Source organism: Cervus elaphus, chromosome 15 (assembly GCF_910594005.1).
Source record: "Cervus elaphus chromosome 15, mCerEla1.1, whole genome shotgun sequence".
Taxonomy (NCBI): Eukaryota; Metazoa; Chordata; class Mammalia; order Artiodactyla; family Cervidae; genus Cervus; species Cervus elaphus.
The window spans coordinates 69530559-69558086 of NC_057829.1; positions in this window are offsets into that span (position 1 = coordinate 69530559).

Consider the following 27528-nt stretch of genomic DNA (forward strand, 5'->3'; position numbering starts at 1 on the left):
CAAGCAGAGGCTTGATTCAGACTATTACCTTTAATACCTTAACAGAGACAGAAGAAGGAAAATGACTAAGTGATACACTTGAATTTCATACTTCACACATTGTCACTTAGCATCGCTTCTGCCTTATTCCTGTCATCCTGGCACTGATACAATATCTGAACAATAGAGAGAGACAGGAATGACGGTCTCCTTTTTGGGGAGTAATTAATTCAATGAGACATAAATAAGTACGTTCTTCTAAAAGAGATTCAAAAGCAAACACATTGGGGAAAAAACAAAACTTCAGCTAGGAGCGGCAACAAAGAGCAAACACTGGGTGAGGGAAAAGAGAATTCAAGCCCTTGACCATGAATTTAATACATGTATCTATTCACTCCTTTCATCAAAACAGATTAATAATTGATTCAGTTCAGTTCAGTCGCTCAGTCGTGTCCGACTGTTTGTGACCTCATGAACCGCAGCAAGCCAGACCTCCTTGTCCATCACCAACAGCTGGAGTCTACCCAAACCTATGTTGATTGAGTCGGTGATGCCATCCAACCATCTCATCCTCTGTTGTCCCCTTCTCCTCCTGCCCTCAATCTTTCCCAACATCAGGGTCTTTTCAAATGAGTCAGCTCTTCGCATCAGGTGGCCAAAGTATTAGAGTCTCAGCTTCAGCATCAGTCCTTCCAGTGAATATTCAGGACTGACCTCCTTTAGGATGGACTGGTTGGATCTCCTTGCAGTCCAAGGGACTCTCAAGAGTCTTCTCCAACACCACAGTTCAGAAGCATCAATTCTTCAGCACTAAGCTTTCTTTACGGTCCAACTCTCACATCCATACATGACTATTGGAAAAACCATAACCTTGACTAGATGGACCTTTGTGGACAAAGTACTGTCTCTGCTTTTTAATATTCTGTCTAGGTTGGTCATAACTTTCCTTCTAAGGAGTAAAGTGGCCAAGACCAAGTGAAGTTGCTCAGTTGTGTCTGACTCTTGGTGACCTCATGGACTGTAGCCTACCATGCTCCTCCATCCTTGGGATTTTCCAGGCAAGAGTACTGGAGTGGGTTGCCGTTTCCTTCTCCAGAGGATCTTCCCGACCCAGGGATCTAACCCAGGTCTCCCCCATTGTAGGCAGACACTTTACCATCTGAGCCACAAGCGAAGTCCAAGGAGTAAGCATCTTTTAATTTCATGGTGCAATCATCATCTGTAGTGATTTTGGAGCCCAAATAGCAAAGTCAGCCACTGTTTCCACTGTTTCCCTATCTGTCTGCCATGAAGTGATGGGTCTGGATGCCATGATCTTAGTTTTCTGGGTGTTGAGCTTTAAGCCAACTTTTTTCACTCTCTTTTAGTTTCATAAAGAGGTTCTTCAGTTCCTCCTCACTTTATGCCATAAGGATGGTATCATCTGCATATCTGAGGTTATTCATATTTCTCCCAGCAATCTTAATTCCAGCTTGTGCTTCCTCCAGCCTAGCATTTCTCATGATGTATTCTGCATAGAAGTTAAATAAGCAGGGTGACAATATACAGCCTTGACGTACTCCTTTTCCTATTTGGAACCAGTCTGTTGTTCCATGTCTAGTTCTAACTGTTGCTTCCTGTTGTGTACCTCTACCTATTTCATTAGGACACAGTCCAGTTTTCCCAAGGAGACCTCCTCCTTTGTTTTCTCTCTACACGTTATTGGGATGGAGTGACCATGATGGATTGTCTGTGATTATCAAGTCTGTTTCCTTGGAAGATTAAGGATCAAAAATGTTTTTCATGCCATTCAAAGGAGTATGGCATACAAAGATAATGGAGAACAACTGAAGTGGCAAAAGCAAATTTATGCTTTTTAAGGGATTTAGCACTGCTGTAGTAGGTTGAATGGTGACCCCTCCATCAAAGACGTTTATACCAAATCCCTAGAATTTGTTAATGTGATCCTATTTGGAAAAAAGAGAGTCCTTGCAGGTACAACTAAGGGTCCTGGGATGAGTTTATCCTGGATTATCTGGATGGGGGAATATATCCAATGATAGGTGCTTTATAAGAGACAGAAAGAGAACAAATACAAGGGAAGTCAACATGAAGACTTCAAAGAGGGGTGTGTCTGTAAGCCAAGAGACAGAAAGCACAAGAAACTAGAAGAGATAAAGGAAGGGTTCTCTGCTAGAGTGACAGAGGAATGTGACACTGACAACACCCAGGCTTCTGACTTCTGGCCTTCAGAACTGTGAGGGAATAAATTTATCTTGGCTTCTTTAGTGGCTAAGTGTTAAAGAGTCCACCTGCCAATTCAGGGGATGTAGGTTTGATCCCTGGGTTGGGAAGATCCCCTGGGGAAGTAAATGGCAACCCACACCAGTATTCTTGCCTGGAAAATCCCATGGAAAGAGGAGCCTGGTGGGCTCCATGGGGAGTCCATGGGATCACAAAAGAGTTGAGTATGACTTAGCAACTAAATAACGACAAATTTGTCTTATTTTGAGCTACCAGCTTGTAATAATTTGTTGTGACAGCCACAGGAAATTAATATTGCTTGTGACAACATTAGGACCGTGTTCGGTATAGGAGTAGGTTCTGGGCTGGAATATAATGGAAGAAAACTACTACTATAGAAAATATCTAGAAGAACATAAACCAAAATGTTAACTTTTGGTGGTGGATTATATAACGTTTATTTTCCTCTTTATTTTTATTTATGTTTTTCAATCTTGATAGTTTAATAGAACTGTATGTGCCTACTACTGTATGATTATAAATAAAAACAAACAAAATGAAGTAATAAGCATTGGAGCTAAGGCAGTGGAAGAGAGCATTGAGGAGATATTCCCTACTTACCTTTCTCTCTATATACCTGGCAATTTTTTTTTTTTATTTTTGAGTGCTCACTGTATGCTGTTTTAGACATTGTAGAGACAATAGTGAATGTTACAAAGGAAAAAAAAATAAAGCTCTGCCTTATGGAGAAAACCATAGTTTTGAACAGAGGTAACATGGATTTAAAAGGATCACTCTGCAGGCTGTGTGTAGCCACTGCTTTGAATCAAGTGAAAGCAAGTAGAGCAGTTAGGGGGGGTATCCCTGTGTTACATTTGAAACGATAATGGCTTATGCTGGGTAGGACTTCCCTGATAGCTCAATTGGTAAGACTCCGCCTGCAATGCAGGAGACCCCAGTTCAATTCCTGGGTCGGGAAGATCTGCTGGAAAAGGGATAGGCTACCCACACCAGTATTCTTGGGCTTCCGTTGTGGCTCAGCTGGTAAACAATCTGTCTGCAATGCAGGAGACCTGGGTTCGATCCCTGGAGAAGGGAAAGGCTACCCACTCCAGTATTCTGGCCTGGAAAATTCCATGGACTGTATAGACCATGGTGTCACAAACAGTTGGGCACGACTGAGTGACTTTCACTTCACTTATGCTATGGTATGATCTGGAAGGATAGCGTTTCTTCTGGTAACTGATGTGAAGAGAGCCAAAGGAAGTAATACAATTATCTTGATGTTTTCAAGGCACATAGTCATGGTGAGGCTATATTTTGGGGCCGTTAAGGAGGGCTCCTTATCTGAGGCTCAGCTCTTTACTGGCTTGCATGGAAGCTTGGTGTCAGGGGTGGTAGAACTGATCTTATTCTGAGTATTTGAGGTTGTCTCTTGGATTCTTTTAGCATTTTAAATAGCTCAACTGGAATTCTATCACCTCCACCAGTTATGTGCAAAGTGATGCTTCCTAAGGCCCACTTGACTTCACATTCCAGGATGTCTCACTCTAGGTGAGTGATCACACCATGGTGATTGTCTGGGTCATGAAGATCTTTTTGGTACAGTTCTTCTGTGTATTCTTGCCACCTCCTCTTAATATCTTCTGCTTCTGTTAGGTCCATACCATTTCTGTCCTTTATTGAGCCCATCTTTGCATGAAATGTTCCCTTGGTATCTAATTTTCTTGAAGAGATCTCTAGTCTTTCCCATTCTATTGTTTTCCTCTATTTCTTTGCATTGATCACTGATGAAGGCTTTCTTATCTCTCCTTGCTATTCTTTGAAACTCTGCATTCAAATGGGTATATCTTTCCTTTGCTCCTTTGCTTTTTGCTTCTTTTCTTTTTACAGCTATTTGTAAAATAGCTTTTTGATAGCCACTTTGCTTTTTTGCATTTCTTTTTCTTGGAGATGGTCTTGATCCTGTCTCCTGTACAATGTCACGAACCTCCATCCATAGTTCATCAGGCACTCTATCAGATTTAGTCCCTTAAATCTATTTGTCACTTCCACTGTATAATCATAAGGGATTTGATTTAGGTCATACCTGAATGATCTAGTGGTTTTCCCCACTTTCTTCAGTTTAAGTCTGAATTTGACAATAAGGAGTTCATGATCTGAGCCACGTCAGCTCCCTGTCTTGTTTTTGCTGACTCTATAGAGCTTCTCCATCTCTGGCTGCAAAGAATATAATCAGTCTGATTTCAGGCTTGACCATCTGGTGATGTCCATGTATAGAGTCTTCTCTTGTGTTGCTGGAAGAGAGTGTTTGCTTTGACCAGTGCATTCTCTTGGCAAAACTCTATTAGCCTTTGTCCTGCTTCATTCCGTACTCCAAGGCCAAATTTGCCTGTTACTCCAGGTGTTTTTTGACTGCCTACTTTTGCATTCCAGTCTCCTATAATGAAAAGGACATCTTTTTAAAAGGTCTTTAGAACCTTTTAAAAGGTTCTAAAAGGTCTTGTAGGTCTGCATAGAACTATTCAACTTCAGCTTCTTCAGCATTACTGGTTGGGGCATAGACTTGAATTATCATGATATTGAATAGTTTGCCTTGGAAACAAACAGAGATCATTCTGTCATTTATGAGATTGCATCCAAGTACCGCATTTTGGACTCTTTTGTTGACTATGATGACTACTCCATTTCTTCTAAGGGATTCCTGCCCACAGTAATAGATATAATGACCATCTGAGTTAAATTCACCGATTCCAGTCCATCTTAGTTTGCTGATTCCTAGAATGTCGATGTTCATTCACCTGTTTGACCACTTCCAATTTGCCTTGATTCATGGACCTAACATTCCAGGTTCCTATGCAATATTGCTCTTTACAGCATTGAATTTTGCTTCTATCACCAATCACATCCACAACTGGGTGTTGTTTTTGCTTTGGCTCCATCCCTTCATTCTTTCTGGAGTTATTTCTCCACTGATCTCCAGTAGCATATTGGGCACTACCGACCTGGGGAGTTCATCTTCCAGTGTTCTATCATTTTGACTTTCATACTGTTCGTGGGGTTCTCAAGGCAACAATACTGAAGTGGTTTGCCATTCCCTTCTCCAGTGGACCACATTCTGTCAGACCTCTCCACCTTGACCCGTCTGTCTTGGGTGGCCCCACATGGCATGGCTTAATTTCATTGAGTTAGACAAGACTGTGGTCCATGTGATCGGATTGGCTAGTTTTCTGTGATTGTTGTTTCAGTCTGTCTGCCCTCTGATGCTGTCTCTCTGTGCCTACCATCTTACTTGGGTTTCTCTTACCTTGGACGTGGGGTATCTTTTCACAGCTGTATCACCTCACAGCCGCAGCTCTTGACCTTGGACATGGGGTATCTCCTCTCAGTTCCTGCTCGAACTGTTTCACAACTGCACTCATCTCACATGCTAGTAAAGTAATGCTCAAAATTCTCCAAGCCTGGCTTTAGCAATGCATGAACCATGAACTTCCAGATGTTCAAGCTGGTTTTAGAAAAGGCAGAGGAACCAGAGATCAAATTGCCAACATCAGCTGGGTCATTGAAAAAGCAAGAGAGTTCCAGAAAAACATCTATTTCTGCTTTATTGACTAAACCAAAGCCCTTGACTGTGTGGATCACAATAAATTGTAGAAAATTCTGAAAGAGATGGGCGATCCAGACCATCTGACCTGCCTCTTGAGAAACCTATATGCAGGTCAGGAAGCAACAGTAATAACTGGGCATGGAACAGCAGACTGATTCCAAAAAGGAAAAGGAGTACATCAAGGCTGTATACTGTCACCCTGCTTATTTAAATTATATGCAGAGTACATTGTGAGAAACGCTGGACTGAAAGAAGCACAAACTCGAAACAAGATTGCTGGGAGAAATATCAATAACCTCAGATATGCAGATGACACCACCCATATGGCAGAAAGTGAAGAGGAACTAAAGAGCCACTTGATGAAAGCAAAAGAAGAGAGTGAAAAAGTTGGCTTAAAGCTCAACATTCAGAAAACTAAGGTCATGGCATCTGGTCCCATCACTTCATGGCAAATAGATGAGGAAACAGTGGGAACAGTGGGCTGACTTTATTTTGGGGGGCTCCAAAATCACTGCAAGATGATGATTGCAGCCATGAAATTAAAAGATGCTTACTCCTTGGAAGAAAAGTTATGACCAACCTAGACAGCATATTAAAAAGCAGAGACATTACTTTGTCCACAAAGGTCCATCTAGTCAAGGCTATGGTTTTTCCAGTAGTCATGCATGAGTGTGAGAGTTGGGGTATAAAGAAAGCTGAGCGCCGAAGAATTGATGCTTTTGAACTGTGGTGTTGGAGAAGACTCTTGAGAGTCCCTTGGACTGCAAGAAGATCCAACCAGTCGATCCTAAAGGAGATCAGCCCTGAATGTTCATTGAAAGGACTGATACTGAAGCTGAAACTCTAATACTTTGGCCACCTGATGCAAAGAGCTGACTCATTTGAAAAGACCCTGATGCTGGGAAAGATTGAGGGCAGGAGGAGAAGGGGACGACAGATGATGAGATGGGATGGCATCACTGACTCAGTGGGCATGAGTTTGTGTAAACTCCAGGAGTTGGTGATGGACAGGGAGGCCTGGCATGCTGCAGTTCATGGGTTTGCAAAGAGTCGGACAGGACTGAGTGACTGAACTGAACTGCACTTGGATTCTATTGGTGAAGTACTCAATGGTACTCAAAATGAAGTGATCAGAATGCCACTGGAATAGGGAGGAGGACCTCATGGATAAGTTATATTTCTAAGTCTAAACTCCACAAGTCTATTTCTGAGAATTATGCCAAAGGCATATGCCTTGCAAAAATGAATCCCATTGGATGGCACCTCTTTTCACACAAGACTATTTTGCAATAAATTAGGTGATGAGGAGAAATAATTTCCTGTGTTTATTTCTAAAGTTGGGGACTATCTCCAATAACTCCTTAACAAAATGAATGCATGAGAATCACTGATGATATTTTGTGGTTAATTATCAGGAACTACTTAGGAAACAACTTTAATTACTGGAAATTGTCCTGCCAACTGACAATGCTGTTCATTGAGTCAGCTAATGAAACTCACTTGCCCTGTTTTCTCAGAAATAACTTTGTAATTGAGAAATAGACTAATTTTGTAAAACCTTTTTCCTGCAGAAATCTTTTTAATTATCCAAAAAAAGATTTGCCATTGACTTAAGTTTAGTCTAATTTCTAAAATAGTGAAAGAACATTAAAACCCTATGTAGAATGTTAGAAAGTGAGACTGAAGATTTTTTTTTTTTTTTTTTTTTGAGAACTGGAAACAGAATGAAATGATCAACTAACTAGCATGAGTGGATGCCTCAAGCAATAGAGATGCTTTGAGCTTACATTGAGTTGAGGACATCTGAGTAGCCCATGCCAGAAGGGTAGATCAGGTAAATAATATAATACTCTCAGCTTCTAGAAATCACCACCCTGCTTTATGAATAAGTTTATTTGCCTATACAAGTATCCTCAGCCCAGCATGTTTTAAAATTAGCTGAAATGCCATTAACCATTGGAAGTTTTTGTTTTTGTTTTTTTTTCAAATTCCAGTTCTGTTGAACACAGTCACAGTCACAAAGTATGTTAGAGGGATTACTTGCATCTTTTATCATTGTCTCTTCAGGACTCTAGATCATTCTAAATTGCCACGGGGACTCAGATTATCCTCTAATATCTGTATTGAGGATAATTCATGTTAGTTCTTATGGACAACCAATTGAGCTAAAGTTTTACCTCCAAGAAAAGAAAGTCTTTTTGCTTGCCTTTCCAAGAAAGAAATAGAGAAGCTATCCTGGAAAGGACGATAAAAGAAATAGATTTTGCATTCATAGAAAGGAAGCCTAGCATGAAAAAACATGTTATGTGCATAAATATAGCCCAGGTACCTGGCTTAAGGAGGGCTTCCCAAGTGGTGCTAGTGGTAAAGAACCTGCCTGCCAATGCAGGAGGTGCCAGAGATGCATATTCAATCCCTAGGTTGGGAAGATTCCCTGAAGGAGGACATGGCAACCCATTCCAATCATCTTTCCTGGAGAATCTCATGGACAGAGGAGCTTGGCGGCTACTGTCCATGGGGTCACAAAGAGTCAGACACGACTGAAGCCAATTAACACACACTCATGCACCTGGGTTAAGGACTAGATTATAGAGGGTAACAGGCTGTAGTCTGAAGAGGTTGGCTATGGGATTAGGATGCCTGTGTGAATCAAAGTCCAGGGTCATGGGGATTAACTTAAAAGAGGAAAGGATACAATCTTCTGTTTCTGAATCCTGAGCCTAACTGGCTCTCCTACTAATTATGGAGTCACCAAGAATAGCCATAAATTTGATTTCATTGACACCATCACACATGGTTCCTGTGTGATTAAGAGTGATTCTCTTAATAGACGATTATTGAAAGAGGGAAGCATAATATGACTTCCTCAACATTCCTCAGATAATATCTTCTGTACCTCTCTCTGCCTGTTGATGGTATTCTACTACACTTTGAAATCTGATAGGCATCATTTTAACTTAGTTAAAAGTAGAAATTTACATCTTCTACTTAATTTTATATCAAACAAAGGATCTGGTACAATGCTTTGCACATAGTAGGGACTCAGGTTGTATCTGTAAAATTGATAAAGGGAAGGAGGACGAGGACAGGGAAATGAAACCATTCTGCAACAAAGACTGCAGATGGAAAAGTATCAATATCTCTTCCCAAATTGCTTGAGTACCACAGGTAAATGGCACACCTACATTCTATTTGTCCTACCACCCTCAACCCAGAAATCTCTCCTTGATATGTGCTCTATTTATATTTATATTTACGATAGTTCAATGATCAAGCTATGATTGCATATGCTAACTTCAGTTCCTCCATGAAAGATGTGTGATCCATTCCAATCATCCTAATTCCTCATGCAGATGTTCCTAAATGATTCCATTCTTCTTAATCACATGGTCTCAAAGGGCTCCACCTGTGAGGGGAGGCAAGCCACAGCTATAGCTTAAAGAGAACTGTCTTTCCCTGGGGTCATCTCCCCAAGCATTGGGGGATATAACTGATTATTTTAACAAGCAGAATTTCTTTCCCTTCAAGTTATGACCTGTTTATATCAGATAAATTCAAAGCTTCTGGGCAAGCACCTTAAGGCCATTTCTTTTTTCCCTCTCACAAGTTTTTGGCTGTTTGCCTTCAAACTGTAAGCTGGCAGACTTCATCCTTTAAAAGCTTAATAACCTGAAAACCCACTGGGCACCTAGAATACCTGTAGTTCTCAGCCACAAAGCTGGAGAATGGATGGAATAAAAATCTAGTGTATTTGACCTTCTCACCTCCTGCTTATAGTCCATGCCTCCCATAATACCCTCTTCAGTCCTCACTGAGGCCAGAAGTACAGACAACTTTGCTCACACACATCAGCTACTGTTCATCTCACTGGCAACTGGGCCCTCTGGTTAGAGGTCTTCAAAGGGTAGTTCCCATACCTATAATGGACTTCCTAGGTGGTGCTAGTGATAACCTGCCTGCCAATGCAGGAGATGCTAGAAGCACAGGTTTGAGCCCTGGATTGGGAAGATCCCCTGAAGGAGGGCATGGCAACCCACTATGGTATTCTTGCCTGGAGAATCCTATGGACAGAGGAGCCTGTTGGGACACAGTCCATAGGGTCACAAAGAGTCTGAAATGACTGAAGCAACTTAGCATGCAGTCCAGATCTCCTAAATTAGAAACTCTAAGGACAGATTCCACCACTTTGGGTATTAACAGGCCATCCAGGTGATTCTAATGCTTGCTAAAGTTTGAGAACCACTGCTCTGGGAAACTGAAACGATAGCTTGCTGTAAGCCACCGGGTAATTTATAACACTAAGGAATGATCATTACCCATGGTCTCAGAAATTTGGGGAGCTGGTGAGCTCCTTTCAAAGGAAACATACTCAGCTTTGAAGGTGCTTGGGTGGCTGACTTTGTGCATTTGGATGTATACAGTATTCTCCTTCTATGTGGTCCAAAAAGGATGAAGAAAATCAGAGAATTCCAATGTGAGTTGGTAAAACCTGGGACTGTCAAAGCAGGGACTGGAGTTACTGTATCCTTTTAGATTTGACTATCCATACGCAGTTATTATTTACCTCCTTTCTTTTTTTATCACATTGATTTTGCTTTCTAGTGTTTTCCTCATCAAAGGTGTTTTAAAACAAGGATTTTTTCTTTCTGTAAGGTATGGGGACCTAAGTGGTGACTCAGATGGCAAAGAATTCACCTGCAATGCAGGAGGCCTGGGTTGGATCCCTTGGTTGGGAAGATCCCCTGGAGGAGGGCATGGCAGTATTCTTGCCTGGAGGATCCCCATGGACAGAGTAGTTACAGTCCACGGGGTCACAATGAGTTGGACATAACTGAGTGATTAATCATAGCACAGCACTGTAAGGTATACAACAAAAGTAAATACCTCATTAAAAAAAAAAAAAAGAAGAAGAAATGCAGGACCTAACTTTAAGACAAATAAGTTACCTGTGTTCTATGCCGTTTTTAGTCACTTCAGTCATGTATGACTCTTCGCAACACTATGGACTCTAGCCCGCCAGGCTCCTCTGTCTGTGGGGTTCTCCAGGCAAGAATACTGGAATCAGTTGTCATACACTCCTCCAGGGGATCTTCCCAACCCAGGGATTGACCCCACATCTCTTGCATCTCCTGCATTGGCAGTCAGGTTCTAGCACCACTTGGGAAGCCCAAGAATTTACCTATCATATGCAAATATGTCTCAGGGAAAGCTTCTTTTGAATCCAACCTCCCTAATAAGAATGAACATCTTCACTTGACCCCCTTTTTATACTGCAGAAACTACACAGTGCTGGCATAGTTATTCTCCTAAATTGTGGGATATTCACTCAAAAAACTGGGCAGCCATTTTAAGTTTCTGTTAATCTAAGCACTTAAGCTCATTAGAGGAACTCATTCTTTAAAGCAAAGTTCCAGAGAATCTGTTTGAAATGCCCTTAATGGTGTATGTTTTAGCAAATTTGAGTTTTCCTATAACCAAGTTTACATAAAGTAGGATTCAACTGAGTTAATTTTTAACAAGAAAGAGGCAAAGCAGATGGATGCATGATTGGGGGTTTATGGAAACTTCTGGGAGGCTGCAGTTTGGGAAGGCAGACAATACGAGTGAAATTAAAGTCCAAGTTAACTGAGCATTATATTAGAAGTAGAGAATTTGGGTTCTAATCCCTTGAGAATCTCTCTCTTTCTCTCTCTCTCTCTCATATACATATGTGCCTCCCCGATGGCTTAGTGAATTGAAAGTTGCTCAGCCATGTCCAACGCTTTGAGACCCCATGAACTATACAGTCCATGGAATTCTCCAGGCCAGAATACTGGAGTGAGCAGCCATTCCCTTCTCCTTGGGATCTTCCCAACCCAGGGATTGAACCCAGGTCTCCCACATTGCAGGTGGATTCTTTACTGTCTGAGACACCAGAGAAGCCCAAGAATAATGGAGTGGGTAGCCTATTTATTCTCCGGTGGATCTTCCTGACTCAGGAATTGCACGCAGATTCTTTACCAGCTGAGCTACCAGGGAAGCCCACCCTGATGGCTTTGGGGTGCACTTATTCAGAATTGTGTTCATCACTGAGATAACACTGACAGGTGTGGCCTTTCTTCCCTGAGACTGGATCCTATTCAGGTTGCCTTATGATGCTGAGTTAACTCTTGTACTGAAATTAGATTCCATTCTAGAATGAGTTATAGGAAACTTCAGTTTAGATGAGAAAGTGTTATCCTCATGAGGATTGGTGGCTCAGTTGGTAAAGAATCTGCCTGCAGTGCAGGAGACCTGAGTTTGATCCCTTGGTCAGGAAGATCCTCTGGAGGAGGAAATGGCAACCTTCTCCAGTATTCTTGCTGGGAGAATCCCATAGACAGAGGAGCCTGGTGGGCTACAGTCCATGGGGTATATATTAAATATATATATATATGACATCACATGGTTTTATATATATGTATATGTATATATATATATATGACATCACATGGTATTTCTCTTTTCCTGTCTGACATTTCATCTAGCATAATGCCTTCAAGATCCATCCCTGTTGTTGTAGATGGCAATATTTTCTTCTTTTATGGCTGAATGAAATATTCCTCTGTGTGTCTTGTTTGCCTATCCATTCATTCATTGGTACATTGAGGTTGTTTCCATATCTTGGCTATTGTAAATAATATTGCAGTTGACATGGGTTGCAAATATCTATTCAACATAGCATTTTCATGTCCTTTGGATAAATATTCAGAAGTGGAATTGCTGTATCATATGGATCTACTATAATTTTTTGAGAAATCCCATAACATTTTCCACAGTTACTACACTAATTTACCCTCCCATCAACCATACACCTGAGTTCCCCTTCTGTCCTTGCCAGCTCTTGTTATTTCTTGACTTTTTGATGATAGCCATTCTGCCATGTGTGACGTGGTATTTCATTGTGGTTTTGATGTTCATTTCCCTGGCGATTAGTGATATTTAGTGCATTTTTATATATCTGTTAGCTATCTGTGTGTCTCTTAAAAGATCTATTCAGATATTCTACCCCATTTGTTGAATTAGGTTGTTTTTTCTTACGGTTAAGTTGTATGAGTGCTTTATATATTTGAAATATTAACTCCATATCAGGAATATGGTTTGCAAATATTTTCTCCCATTCTATATATTGCTTTTTGTTTTGTTGATAGTTTCCTTTGTGGTACAGAAGCTTTATATGGGCTTTCCTGGTAGCTCAGCTAGTAAAGAATCCACCTGCAATGCAGGAGACCTGGGTTCGATCCCTGGGTTCGGAAGATCCCCTGGAGAAGGGAAATGCTACCCACACCAGTATTCTGGCCTGGAGAATTCCATGGACTGTATAGTCCATGGGGCCGCAAAGAGTCGGACACGACTGAGCAACTTTCACTTCACTTCACAGAAGCTTTATAGTTTGATATAATCCCACCTGTTTATGTTGGCTTTTGGTGCCTTAGCTTATGGTATCAAATCTAAAAAAAATTGTCATCAAGACTGGTTTCAGGTATTATATTTGATCACTTCATGAATCCATGTTCTTCTTGTCCAAGGCCATGCTCATCTTCTATCATTCCAGTTTTAGTACATGTATGTGCTGCTGAAGCAAACAAAGAAACATTCCTTTTAGCATCTCAATGTATGTGTGCACTTATATGTATATGGTTGGAGGCAGTGAGGATTAGAGTAAATCTGAGGTACGACCTAGTATACTGAATGTACTGCTACATAAGACATAAGCTGTTGGGATAAAGAGCTATCAACTAGTAAAAACCATCTAATTTGTGAAGTGCTGAGCTATATTCAGAGTGTAAGCAATGGCCTTTGTGTGCTTTCCCAAAATGTACACCTACCCCCCAAGTAGAGATTTGAATTGGTGCCATCCTCTGCTGGTCAGAGTTGGAAAACATGGGTTTGTGATCAGTTTGCTCCATCTAAACTCAGGGCTGAAGTTCAGAATCATTTTCTCAAAAGAATGTTTTCTCCAACCATATTCTGCCACCTGCTCTGTGCAAGAATATGTGGGACTGGGAACAGGCTGACAGTCCAAGCACCCTCAATTTGGTTGACCTCTGTGCCTGGCATTTCAAGGGTCCAAACCCTTCACTCCTGGGCCAAACCAATAAAAATAAATACCTCACAACTTCATCGTGGAGATCACAGTAAAAATGAGTATTGACCTTGTTGCCATGGGATGTTACCCTTGCTGTTTTCCACTCACAATCTGGTTCTGGGCAGAGCAAGGAAAGCAGAATGAAATTGTACTCAGGCTCAATTATACATTCAAATTGCCTGTATTTAAAAACCCCTAAAATCTGTAATGGCTTAATTAAGATGGTAACTTTATGGCATGCTTCTGCTCACAGCCTGACTCTGAAGCCTTTCTCTTTCATGAAGTCAGGGGCAATTCTGCTTTGCTGGGATATCTGACTGCTGGAAAGAGGCGGGGGCGCTCCAGGGTGGGAGAAGGAAGAAAGTGGATCTTGGGAAAGCTAAATTCCCCTTGTGGCAGATAGTCTACAAATCTCTAGTCCTTTGGAGTACATAAAAGAGAGCTCTGGGGAAAAAGTAGGCATTAATTTAGATTTAGAAAGAGCAGGGTGAGTTTTCACTTGGTGAAGCTCGCCTCTGGAATCCATCAACTAAAACACTATTTCGTAGAAGAGGAAAATTCAGGTTATGACTTGCATTTTCCCTGAAAGCAAAAGTGTACGTATGTGCTCAGTCATGTCTGATTCTTTGTGACCCCGTGGACTGTAGCCCGCCAGGCTCCTCTTTCCTGGGTGAGAATACTCGAGTGGATTGCCGTTTCCTCCTCCAGGGGATCTTCCCAAACCAGGGATCAAACCCATGTCTCCTGTGTCTCTTGCATTGGCAGGAAGATTCTTTACTACTGCAGCACTGAAAGCAAAAGAGTACCCTCCTATTTGAAAGCCCCATCTCCTGTGGAGCCCCATCTCTTGTCCTAAACCAAATGGCATCCTTCTTACTTTTCATGCCCCCATGATTTATAACCTTGGAGGAACATTTAATGTCATTGAATGGACTTTCCACCTTCATCTGGAGGTGGCTGACCTCTGCTGAGAGGTAGACTTTTCTCAGTCTGCACCATCTGCTTTCCAGAAAGAGCTTCTTAGGGCTGTAGTAGTTTCATTATTAAAACGTTCAATCTCTTGATGCTGTTTGAGGAATCCTTATCTAGAGAAGTTGGGGAATTTGTCCAGTGCAAGAATTAACTTAATAAAATTAATTGCTGATCACTTGTATTTTTTCAAGTGCAGTTAAAGATATGGGCTAAAGAATCAGACTATTTTTTCCCTAATGCCCCCTCTATCATTCACTTGTATGGAGACTTACGTGAGCAAATCTAATAGAATACTAGACTGTTAATAGTTCCTGCTTCCCAGGTGGCCCAGTGGTAAAGAATCTGTCTGCCAATACAGGAGATGCAAGACAGGTGGGTTGGATCCTTGGGTTTGGAGGATCCCCTGGAGGATGAAATGACAACCTGCTCCAGTATTCTTGCCTGGAAAATTCCATGGACAGAGGAATCTTGTGGGCTATAGTCCATGGGATCACAAACAGTCAGATAGGACTGAGCACATACGCACACTAATTCCTACCTCATAAGTTTGAAAGTGCAAGTAAAATTCACTCAGTCGTGTTGACTCGTTGCAACCCCATGCAACTCCATGGACTGTAGCCTGCCAGGCTCCTCTGTCCATGGAATCACTGGAGTGGGTAGCCATTTCCTTCTCCAGGGGATCTTCCCAACCCAGGAATCGAGACCAGGGTCTCCTGCATTACAGGCAGATTGTTTACCAGCTGAACCAGGGAAGCCCACCTCATAAGTTTAGTAGAATTTAATGAACTAATACATATAAAACATATGTATTATTATACATATGTTATACATATTATACATATGTTACACGTATACATATATTATGTATATGTTATACATATAATAATACATATAAGACACAGTGCCTTCTTAATCACTAAATGTTTATGCTATTCTTATCACTTTTGTTATTATTAATTTCATCAAGCTCACATTCCGTAGAATTTATACTTATGCCAACACGAAAAGTTATATATCATTATATTATATTAAAAGTTATATATCTGATCATGGATCAGATAAAGAGAGATGTAGACATATTTGCCACCCTGAATCTGCAGGGTTACAGGGAGGCGATTGGTGACCCACTTTCACTGTCTTGCTTATTTGGAATTCTGGCATCTATTTTTATTTCTTCCTTTAAACAGTTGCTTGCCTTAGCCTTTTGGGCATTGAGCAAAAAGAGTTTTTCATTTTTAGGAAGCCACATGTTCTCTATCTTTAAATCAAAGGTGAATGCAGCGTACCATGGCAGTTATCCAAAGTTTGGAGGCCACATGGACTTTCTGCTTTAAACTCATTTTCTATGAAGTCAAAACTCATCTTTTGCTTTGGAAAGCACGGAAGGTGATTAGCTGAGACAGCACTGAACAGACATGAGAAGGAGGCCCCTGGTGGCCGAAAGGAGGCTTCTTCCTCTCAGTTTTTTAATGGCATGAGAAAGGCATTAATCCACACTTCATTTCCTATTAGCCAAATAGAAATGTCTTGAGATAATGTGAATACCTTATGGCATAAGTGACTTTCTAAAGTATCTTATTAGAATTCCTTATCTATGTAATTTAGGCAGCCTTGGGGCTTGACAGCCAGGAACATTCTTCTTGAACACTGACTCTTGGGAGCAGCTCACAAAAAGTTAGTCAGATACCACTGAGAGACTTCTAGGGGGCATGCAGGCTTAGCCTTTTCTCAAGCACTGGGCCCTTCTGTCATGCCACATGCAGGTGACTTCCTTGGGTGGCAGCTTCCCCAGATTTCCCAAAGGTCTCTCAAGAACCATTAGGACAAATCACACTGTCACAAATGGGAGGTGGGACATTACCGCAGAAAGCAAGGTGAGAAACTCCATCCTTGAAGGGTGTTCAACATGCTTTTGAGGATGATGCCCTAGGTTTCAAAGGCATGCTTGTGCAATAGGAGGTTTGATAGACTACATACGCTGCTTTGCTGTTTTTTAATGTGAAAGAGGCTAATGTGGATTGTTATAGGAGAAAATTCAAAGCAAAATAACACCCAAATAATAGCCCTAAACCCAGGCAAACTGAAACTCCCTCCAAGGTGCTTCTGTCGCTTCGTAATGGAAGATTATGTTTTATTTGAAGAAAGTGGCTCAGCTGAGGATGTGCATGCAAGAGCCAGTGACTTTGCATTGCTGAGTTCCAACCTCCAACTCTTTTCACTAAAAGTCTCTTACTATTCTGCTCAGATTTACTTGAAATGAAGAGTCATTTTCTTTGTTTCCCCAGAAGACTCTGCCCGAAGCCACAATGTCCACCATCTACATTGTTCTTTTTCTATTGAAAAATTAATATTTTATTGTTTTTATTGTGATAAAAGTCACATAATATAAAACATACTATTTTAACCATATTTAACTTTACAGTTCAGTGACACTAAGTACCTTCACATTGTTGTCCAACTCTCACCATCATCCATCTCCCAAATATTTCTCCTTCCTAAACTGAAACTCTGTCCCTATTAAACACTAACGCATCATCGCCACTTCTCACTGGCCACCACCCCAACTCCACCCTGTCCTTGGCATCTACCAGTGTACTTTCTGACTGTGAATTTGACTATTCTAGGTATCTCGTGTAAGCACCGTCTGCAATGTTTTCCTTTATTTTTCAGTTTATCCTTATAAGACTGACTCCCGGTAAATGTGTGTTTGCTTATATGAACAGGCACCATGTCCTTTGAAAATTGTTTGATTATTCCATAGATTCACTGACCTTAATTGTAAAGCTCAGCATACTGTCCTCATAACGACAAGCTTTCTACATTCATATTTTTGTGGGTGTATTTTTGGCATCTGAGTGTTATGATTGAAGCTTGATTCCTAAAATGCAAGTGCATTGGATTTTTTAAACGCTGCCCATTTATCTTGCTACATGAATCAATTTTTTTTCCCTACTTCTCTTCTCACCAATACTGTTGCTTTTCAATTCCTCCAACGTATTTCAGGTAAATGGTTACATCAGTGTGTCTGCAGTTAAAGACGTGTCAGATGTTTCCTGCCGAGGCAGGGAAGATGAACACAGCTAATGGGTAAATGGTAGGCCAATGATGAGGTCAATATTTACCCCATGCTACACTAAATCTTCATAACAAGATGTCAATACTCAGTGTGGAGTGCTACAGCCTTCCAGGATAGTTTCATTTGAAAGGTATTCTGGGAATAAAGCTTCCCATACTTTTGTGGTATGCTTTTGGTCCTAAAAGGAAATCATCGTTTATATCAGATTGAAGATCTAGGAACCCCACTGGTTTTTAAACTTAATATACCTCAGAATGATTTGGGACACTTTTAGATAAATACGGATTCCTAGATTCCACCTATATTCTTGAAAGAGTCAATTCCTAGGCAGGTTGGTAAGAAGCCTGGGGGTCACTGAGGAGAGAGGGGTCTGGGGTTCTTGAGGAAGAGATAAGGGTCTGGAATTCTCAAGGAGGAAAGGACAAACATCTTTTTTTTCTCTACATTCCTTAGTATTAGTCACATAAAACATTTTTTTCTTTAAGCCCTGAACTGATGATTACACAACAAACAACTCAGTTTAAACTCTGTACTAAGGATTATATAACAACAGTGTATCCTGCTTGAGGACAGTTTCTCCTTCCTGAAAACCTTCTGGCTAATCCTGTTATCCTAAAATGCAAATTGTGGGAGTGGGTCTGGTAAAATTTTCACAAACTTGAGACATTAATTATTGTAATAATTAATTAAAAGGTATATAACTCCCTTGCTAACACTAGTGAGGGGGACACTCTCCATCCCCTGCTGATGTCTATGTCAGAAGCTTTCTCTGTTCCTTTTTCACTTTAATGAAACTCTGCTACACAAAAACTCTTGAGTGATCAAGCCTGGTCCCTGCTCCCAAAGTTAAATTTTCTTCTTCAGAGATCACTAATCACTGTAAGCTATCACCTTGGGGGCTCGTCTGGGATCTTCAGGACAAGGTAAGAACACTCAGAGCTCTCGCCTCTCTGCTTTCTCAGTATTCACATTTTCTGCTGTACTTTACTAACTCTATGGTGTGCTCGCGTGAATGACAAGCCCTGCGCAAACCAAGTGATGAGCCCCGCTCTGCGGTTTCAGGGTGCCTCGTAATGACTGAAGGCAACCCCAGAAAGGGGAGCCTTGTTTAAGCCTTGTATAAGCTGGCAGGAGCTTATACCGACCTGCCAATGCCAAGAGACACCCAACATCCCTGCTAGGGGAGTGGCCAGAAACAGGCAAAGCATGTGGACCAAACTTTCCTTTCTCAGTCACCTTTTCCTGGTCTGGTTGACCATTTCATAATTGCATGGGAAATTAGAACTACTAACCTAATCTGTTGAATCATAGACTTTCAAGGGACTTGTGATCCATGCTGTTATTGTGTGTTTTTACCTATACCCCATGTATGGAAGCTCTTAGACTTGCTAGACCAGGCAAGCCTTGCTAGTTACTAGGAGAACGTGTGGAGCGAGGTGGAGCTCTAGCTCCAGCAGCATGTTCAGGAACTAGGTGGAACTGCAGCTGCAGGAATGTCTCTCAGGTTAGAGGTTACTCTCTTGGCTGCCTGCCTGAGGGGCCAGTGACCTGAAAGTGAGTCTTTGTCAGGGCTGTGTCTCTTTCCATGTGGATAGAAGCACTGCTAGTGACCATGAGGTTTTTGAGGACACAGACCAGGAACTGCAGAATCTGGTCAGATTGGAAATGCAATGGACTTCTTCCTTTGGTAGTGCTAGCTCTTAGCAGACCAGAGAAGGCTCTCTGATGGCTTCTGTCAACTCCTTAGATATTTCTTTTGTGGAAGCTGTGGAAAAGAACTGGAAGATTTGGCCCTAGTAGCTTGAGGACAAAAATCACTTTCCTCTCTGGCCAACCCTCCACAACCTTTTTTGCTATCACATATACTGGTGTGGTGACACTTGATTTTTGTTCGCCCCTTTATGACTCATTGCTTCTACTGTGGCCAGGACTGTACTCAGGAGTGTGCATAGGCACATGAAAGATGGATGCTTCCCCTAGTAGTACTAGCTTAGCATTACAAAAAGCTACTCTGCTCCACCCTGAGTGGCATCAGAGGAAAAGGGAAAATCAAACAAAGGTCTTGCTGGTATGGAACTAAATCAATCTGGGATGCCATCAGGTCTACCCCTGGTGCATCTCCACCCCACCTTGGTGGTAGAACCGGGAGGGACAAGTAAGACACCTGCATTGGTAAGGGACAGACTAAGTCCAACCAGGGAAGGAAAGCTTCCCTGGAGAGTCGGTCTACACCCCCATCTAGAGCAAGGAAGGACATTTCTGGTGGAAAGAAGCCACTGCTGTGGATGCCACTTTTTTCTCTCTTACAAATGGGAGCTAGCAGTTCCAGAACCACTCCTTTAAAATGTATTTTTTTTAAAAACTGGGACAAGTTTGATCCCCAGAATTTAAAAAGACATGCCTGATCTTCTTCTGTGATACTGAATGGCCACAGTATCCTTGGGAAGACGGGTAACATTGACCTGTTGAAGCATCTCAATTATTAGTGTTTTACAACTGGACTGGTTTGTAGACAATAAGGGAAACTGGTAAAAGTGACATACGTGTTGCTCTTTATCTCTCTGCAAGACATGTCACACTTATGCCTTACGGTACAGATTTGGGTGTGGAACCTTCAGCTCCCTCCTGTCCTCTACTTTGCCCCTTTACCTGGGGCTCCCAGGTGAACAGGCTGAGAATCAGGGCACCCTTCTAGGAGGGGTTACCTCAGTCTCAGGAGAATTTCAAACAGTCCCAACTGCAGTCAAGACTATTGAGATGATCCAAAAAGTACAGAGAAGCCTTTACAGAACTAACTTTACTTTATGACCTTACTTGGAGAGATGTAATATATGTCTCAAGACAGACGCTGACTCCTGACACGACAGCTTGAGTTTCGGGGGAAGCTACTACTTTGGGAGATGAAGGATTTGAACATGAGACAAGTGGAAAGAAGGAACACGAAATAGCCCTCCTTCCTACTGGGAGCCAAGTGGTTCCAAAAACAGCCGCTTTGCTGGATGTATTTTTGAAGGACTTAAGCGATGTATGCTAAGACTTTAGACTATGCTAAGTTGGCTAACATAGAATAGGGAGAGAAGGAAACTCCTGGTAAATTCCTAGATAGGCTATGGGAGGCTTTCCACAAGTTTACTCATGTTGATTTTTGAAAGTGCAGAAGGGGGAATGATCTTAAGAATTTCTCACTCAGTCAGCTCCAGATATCTGCCGTAAGTTATAAAAAACAGGTGTTTGGACGAAGCCAATCTTTAAAAAACTGTTACAGATGGTTCAGATGATATATTATGGTAGCTAATATAAGGAGGAAAATGAGGCAAAAAAAGAACCAGGTAAAAGACTGAAGCCCCAACAATGGCTGTAAAATCTGCTCTGAAACAGCCTGAGAAAAATGCCCAGAGGGCCCCAGGTGAAAAGGGATGGGCTTGTTATTACTGTGGAAAGGAGGGGCATTTCAAGTGGGATTGCCCTCAGGCATCTGAGCCGCCCCCAGCTCCATGTCCAGTCTGCAAAGGACCATGATGGAGAAGAGACTGCCCTCCAAGGTGTAGGCACCAGAGGTCAGGCTTTCAAGACAATCAGCACTGCAGTTCCCCGGGGATCCACACACAAACACCATCCTAGTAACACCTGAGGAACCCTGGGTATTAATATCTGTGGAGGGCCAACCAGTTGATTTTCTTTTGGACACTGGGGCAACTTTCTTCTCACTAAAGCCACTGGTCTGCTTTTCTCCCAAACCACTACCATAATGGGGCTGTCTGGATGAGTCAAATGTTTTTCAATCATTGATTTGAAGGATGCTTTCTAGAGTTAATTGATTCTTCCTCAGTGATCAATGCAATGAAATAGAGGAAAACAATAGAATGGGAAAGACTAGAGAGCTCTTCAAGAAAATTAGAGATACCAAGGGAACATTTCATGCAAAGATGGGCATAATAAAGGACAGAAATGGTATAGACCTAACAGAAGCAGAAGATATTAAGAAGAGGTGCCAAGAATACACAGAAGAACTGTACAAAAAGGATCTTCACAACCCAGATAATCATGATGGTGTGATCACTTACCTAGAGCCAGACATCCTGGAATGTGAAATCAAGTGGGCCTTAGGAAGCATCACCATGAACAAAGCTAGTGGAGGTAATGGAATTCCAGTTCAGCTATTTCAAATCCGAAAAGATGATGCTGTGAAAGTGCTGCACTCAATATGCCATCAATTGGGAAAACTCAGCAGTGGCCACAAAACTGGAAAAGGTCAGTTTTCATTCCAATCCCAAAGAAATGCAATGCCAAAGAATGCTCAAACTTCTGCACAATTGCACTTATCTCACACGCTAGTAAAGTAATGCTCAAAAGTCTCCAAGCGAGGCTTCAACAGTAGGTGAACTGTGAAATTCCAAACATTCAAGCTGGATTTAGAAAAGGAAGAGGAACCAGAGATCAAATTGCCAACATATGTTGGATCATGGAGAAAGCAAGAGAGTTCCAGAAAAACATCTACTTCTGCTTTATTGACTATGCCAAAGCCTTTGACTGTATGGATCACAACAAACCGTGGAAAATACTTCAAGAGATGGGAATACTGGACCACCTGACCTGCCTCCTGAGAAATCTGGATGCAGGTCAAGAAGCAACAGTTAGAACTGGACATGGAACAACAGACTGGCTCGAAAATCAGGAAAGGAGTATGTCAAGGTTGTATATTGTCACCCTGCTTATTTAACTTATATGCGGAGTACATCATGAGAAATGCTGGACTGGATGAAGCACAAGCTGGAATCAAGATTGCCAGGAGAAATATCAATAACCTCAGATATGCAGATGCCACCACACTTTTGGCAGAAATCAAAGAACTAAAGAGCCTCTTGATGAAAGTGAAAGAGGAGAGTGAAAACGTTGGCTTAAAGCTCAACATTCAGAAAACTAAGATCATGGCATCTGGTCCCATCACTTCATGGCAGATAGATGGGGAAATAGTGGAAACAGTGACAGACTATTATTTTGGGCTCCAAAATCACTGCAGGTGGTGAGTTTAGCCATGAAATTAAAAGACATTGGTTCCTTGGAAGAAAAGTTATGATCAACCCAGACAGCATATTAAAAAAGCAGAGACATTACTTTTCCAAAAAAAGTCTGTCGAGTCAAATCTAAGGTTTTTCCAGTAGTCAGGCATGGATGTGAGAGTTGGACTATAAAGAAAGCTGAATGCTGAAGAATTGATGCTTTTGAACTGCGGTGTTGGAAAAGACTCTTGAGAGTCCCTTGGACAGCAAGGAGATCCAACCAGTCCATCCTAAAGGAAATCAGTTCTGAATATTCATTGGAAGGACTGATGCTGAAGCTGAAACTCCAATACTTTGGCCACCTCATGTGAAGAGTTGACTCATTGGAAAAGACCCTGATGCTGGGAAAGATTGCAGGCAGTAGGAGAAGGGGACGACAGAGGATGAGATGGTTGGATGGCATCACCAACTCAATGGACATGAGTCTGAGTAAACTCTGGGAGTTGGTGATGGACAGGGAAGCCTGGCTTGCTGCAGTCCATGCGGTCTCAAAGAGTCGGACATGACTGAGTGACTGAACTGAACTGAACTGAACTTCTAGAGTTAAACTTATTTTAGATCTTCCTCTACCTATGACCTTAAGACAATTGAATGTTTTCTTGGGCATTACAGGCTACTGCCACATTTGGACTCCAGGTTATGGGAAACTTGCCCAGCCCTTTATATAAACTTACAATTGAGACTCAGTAGGCCCAAGCCAACAAGCTGGTTTTGTCTCTAGTTATGCAAAAGGAATTTAAGACTCTTCAAATTGCTTTCTTGCAGACCCCAACTTTGAGCTTGCCCACAGGTTCAGGGTTTAGTTTGTTACTGAAAAAAGGCTTTGGCCACATTGTTTAAGGGTAGTTATTACTATTGTTTTGCTAATACCTAAAGCTTATGGTCCCATCACTTCATGGGAAATAGATGGGGAAACAGTGGAAGCAGTGTCAGACTTAATTTTGGGGGGCTCCAAAATCACTGAGGATGGTGACTGCAGCCATGAAATTAAAAGACTCTTACTCCTTGGAAGGAAAGTTATGACCAACGTAGATAGCATATTAAAAAGCAGAGACATCACTTTACCAACAAATGTCCGTCTAGTCAAGGCTATGGTTTTTCCAATGGTCATGTATGGATGTGAGAGTTGTACTATAAAGAAAGCTGAGCACCAAAAAATTGATGCTTTTGAACTGTGGTGTTGGAGAAGACTCTTGAGAGTCCCTTGGACTGCAAGGAGATCCAACCAGTCCATCCTAAAGGAGATCCGTCCTGGGTGTTCATTGGAAGGACTGATGCTGAAGCTGAAACTCCAATACTTTGGCCACCTCATGCGATGAATTGACTCATTGGAAAAGACCCTGATGCTGGGAGGGATTGGGGGCAGGGGGAGAAGGTGACAACAGAGGATGAGATGGCTGGATGGCATCACCAACTCTATGGACATGAGTTTGGGTAAACTCCAGGAGTTGGTGATGGACGGGGAGGTCTGGTGTGCTGTGATTCATGGGGTTGCGAAGAGTCAGACACAACTGAGCGACTGAACTGAACTGAACTGAAAGCTCATAAGTTTACTAATGGGGGGAATTTTACTGTACTGACTTCTCACGATGTAAGTAGGATCTTAAACTCTAAAGTTCAGCATGACAATGGCTCTGTCTTTAAAACTGTTGTAACTCAAGGGGTGTCAAAAGCTCTACGAATAGAACATCACACTGTTTATGGAGACCCCAGTCTTCGGAAAAAGTTGAAAAGGCTAATGACATTATTAAAAGACATCCATGTAAGCTAACTCAGGAAACACAAGACAGTTGGTTTACAGTTCTACCCATAGCTTTAATGAGGGCTCAAACTGCAGCCCCCCCCCCCCCAAAAGAAGAGACTGTCTCTTATAACAGACTGTTTTTGTGAATGGATATTTTCATAGACCCTGAAGCCTTAAAATTAACTATGTGACTCAGCTTTTAGCTTTTCAACAGACATTATTGGGAGGCTAACTCCTGACCTAGTCTTTGAGTCAAACAAGCCACTGTTTGATCCAGGAACCGAGATGGGCCTAAGATTCTATGTGGGCTTGCTTCTGCTGGCTCCAAAAGTCCTGAGTCTGCCATTTGACTGTCAAAACAGTGCCTTCCTGTCCTGGATTCATCTGTACACTGCATCCCACAATCAGTCTAATTGCTGGGTCTGCGGAGTACTCCCCTCCTCATCAATTGAAGACTTCCCATCGTGGGTTTCTCCACTTCAAGGAAAGGACTGTCTTCAACTCTGTGATGACATCTAACAATCCTAAGATGGACTGATGTAACTATGGACATAATGAAACTTTTAATTTTGATTTTAACTTGGTTTAATGATTGTTTTACCTTACATCTGTAACTGTATAATGGGGTTGGTTTGTAACCATCCAGAAGCTTTTAAGTTACAAATGGTTGTCCAGGCTCCTATGAGTGCCACAACCTCCTCCAACTATTACTTGGGACCCCAGGATCAGAGACCCTCAATATGAGGGTTAGGAGAATATGTTGCCTCAACAGTTGAGGGACCATACCCCTCAATAGCAGGAAGTAGTTATCAAATGAAAACAATGTCCCTTCTCCTTGGCAACATATTTCTCCTAAAAGAAAAGGGGGGAATGAGAGAGTCAATTCCTAGGCAGGTTGATGAGAAGTGTGGGGGTCCTAGAGGAGAGAGGGGTCTGGGGTTCTCAAGGAGGAGGAAAGGGCAAACTGTTTTTTGTTTTTAATAAAACTCTACCATATGAAAGCTAAATCTTCTTCTTTGGAGATCAGGAATCTGACATTGTTCACCTTAAGCTGATGAATAGATATGGTTTTAGGCCCATCCAGTGTTTCAGGAAGCACTAGGTGAATATGACACAGACAAGCTAGGGAATATACTTTGAGAAACACTGATTTAAATTGTACTGCTATTCATTGTGCTTGGGAGGTAAGTGATTACTTAAGTAATCAGCTCGTCAACTAATCAACACTTACCTAGAGACTTACCTATGACCTAGTTAGGTCAAAGCAATATGTGCATATAACCTTTATGAAATACTCATACTTTTTCTCTTCGTACTGTATTCTCTTTAGTAAAATGGTAACTCTTGATTCTTACATATGCAGTTGAATAAGGTAAGAACAAAGCTTATTGGCATAATTATCAATGATGATTATAAAAGAATCTCTTAAAATAATTATACCTGGAGACATAGCCTTCTAATTGCAAAAAAAAAGATAGATTTTATGTGGTAAACTCAGTGAAGTTGTGAAGTATTGGCAAACTTTTCAGAGAAGACTGAGATTTCATTTATATATATATATATAAATTATATATATATAAACTTTCATGTATATATATAAACTAATATCAGTTAATATATAATTTTGCATGAAGTTTCAATATTTTCTTCTTGCATACCAACAAATCATAAGTGTTATATTCCCAACTGTCCCAGTAGCCTTGTATGTCTTATCCAGTTTGTATGTTTTGATTGGCTTTCTCTTAGATGTCAACAAAAGTACTTGGTTGGCACATAATTAAAGGATCAATAATTCTCTAAAAGTGAAACAAGAATGTTCATTTTCAGTTCTGACATTAGCTGATGTTTCTCCAAGAGTGATTTTTGGTTGGTACTTTCCAGGTACAATGTAAAAAGAGTTTCTAGGCTACCTTACCCTCAAATGGCAGGGAAAAATGCTTTAATGGATAGGCTGTCCTCAATTTCAAGTTTGTCCATCATAATTTGTATTTAAACCATGATTCTCTTGGTAGTGCTCATCTATTTGGTTATCTCCAAAGTATACGTGCACATCTCAGGAACCTGTTTTGATTTTGTTGTAGGTTGATGTCATTAATTGTTTTCTTTACAACTCATATTGAAATTTCTTGGAACACCTAGAGGGTCCCCTAAGGGTCTCTAACCTCCCTGACTTTATTGAGTATTTTTTCCAGTGATCAATTGCAACATACATTTGTAAGATCTTTCAAAATTTATGTTCAAAGGAACCACATACAGATCTTGACAGTATAGATATGGAGTCACTGACTCTGAAACAGGGACTGAGTCCATGTACTTCTAATAAGCTCCCAGGCATATGCTTGAGGTAGCCAGTTTGTGAACCAGAAGTTCTGCACTGCACATTTGGCTCTTGCCAAGTGCTACAACCTGCTGTTGATCACATTTCCAGACATATACCCTATATACTCAACTGCATATACTTCTGTTGAGTGTGGCAGTCTCCTCAGAAAATTCTCATTGATGATGACGACAATGTACTTGACATCAACTCTATAGTCATTAAACATTTTTTATCTCTAAAATCTATTTCCAAGAAAATATCCTGTAATTATGATTTGATCTTGGAAGACTGTCAGCACAGTAATTGTGCCAAGTCTTTGTCATCCTTCAAAGATTTTTAAAGACTATCTTTGAAATTATTGTTGTTTACTTCTGAGAACATTCATGGAAAGACAAAAGGAGAATAAGATACAACATACTGAAATTATATTCACTGAAATG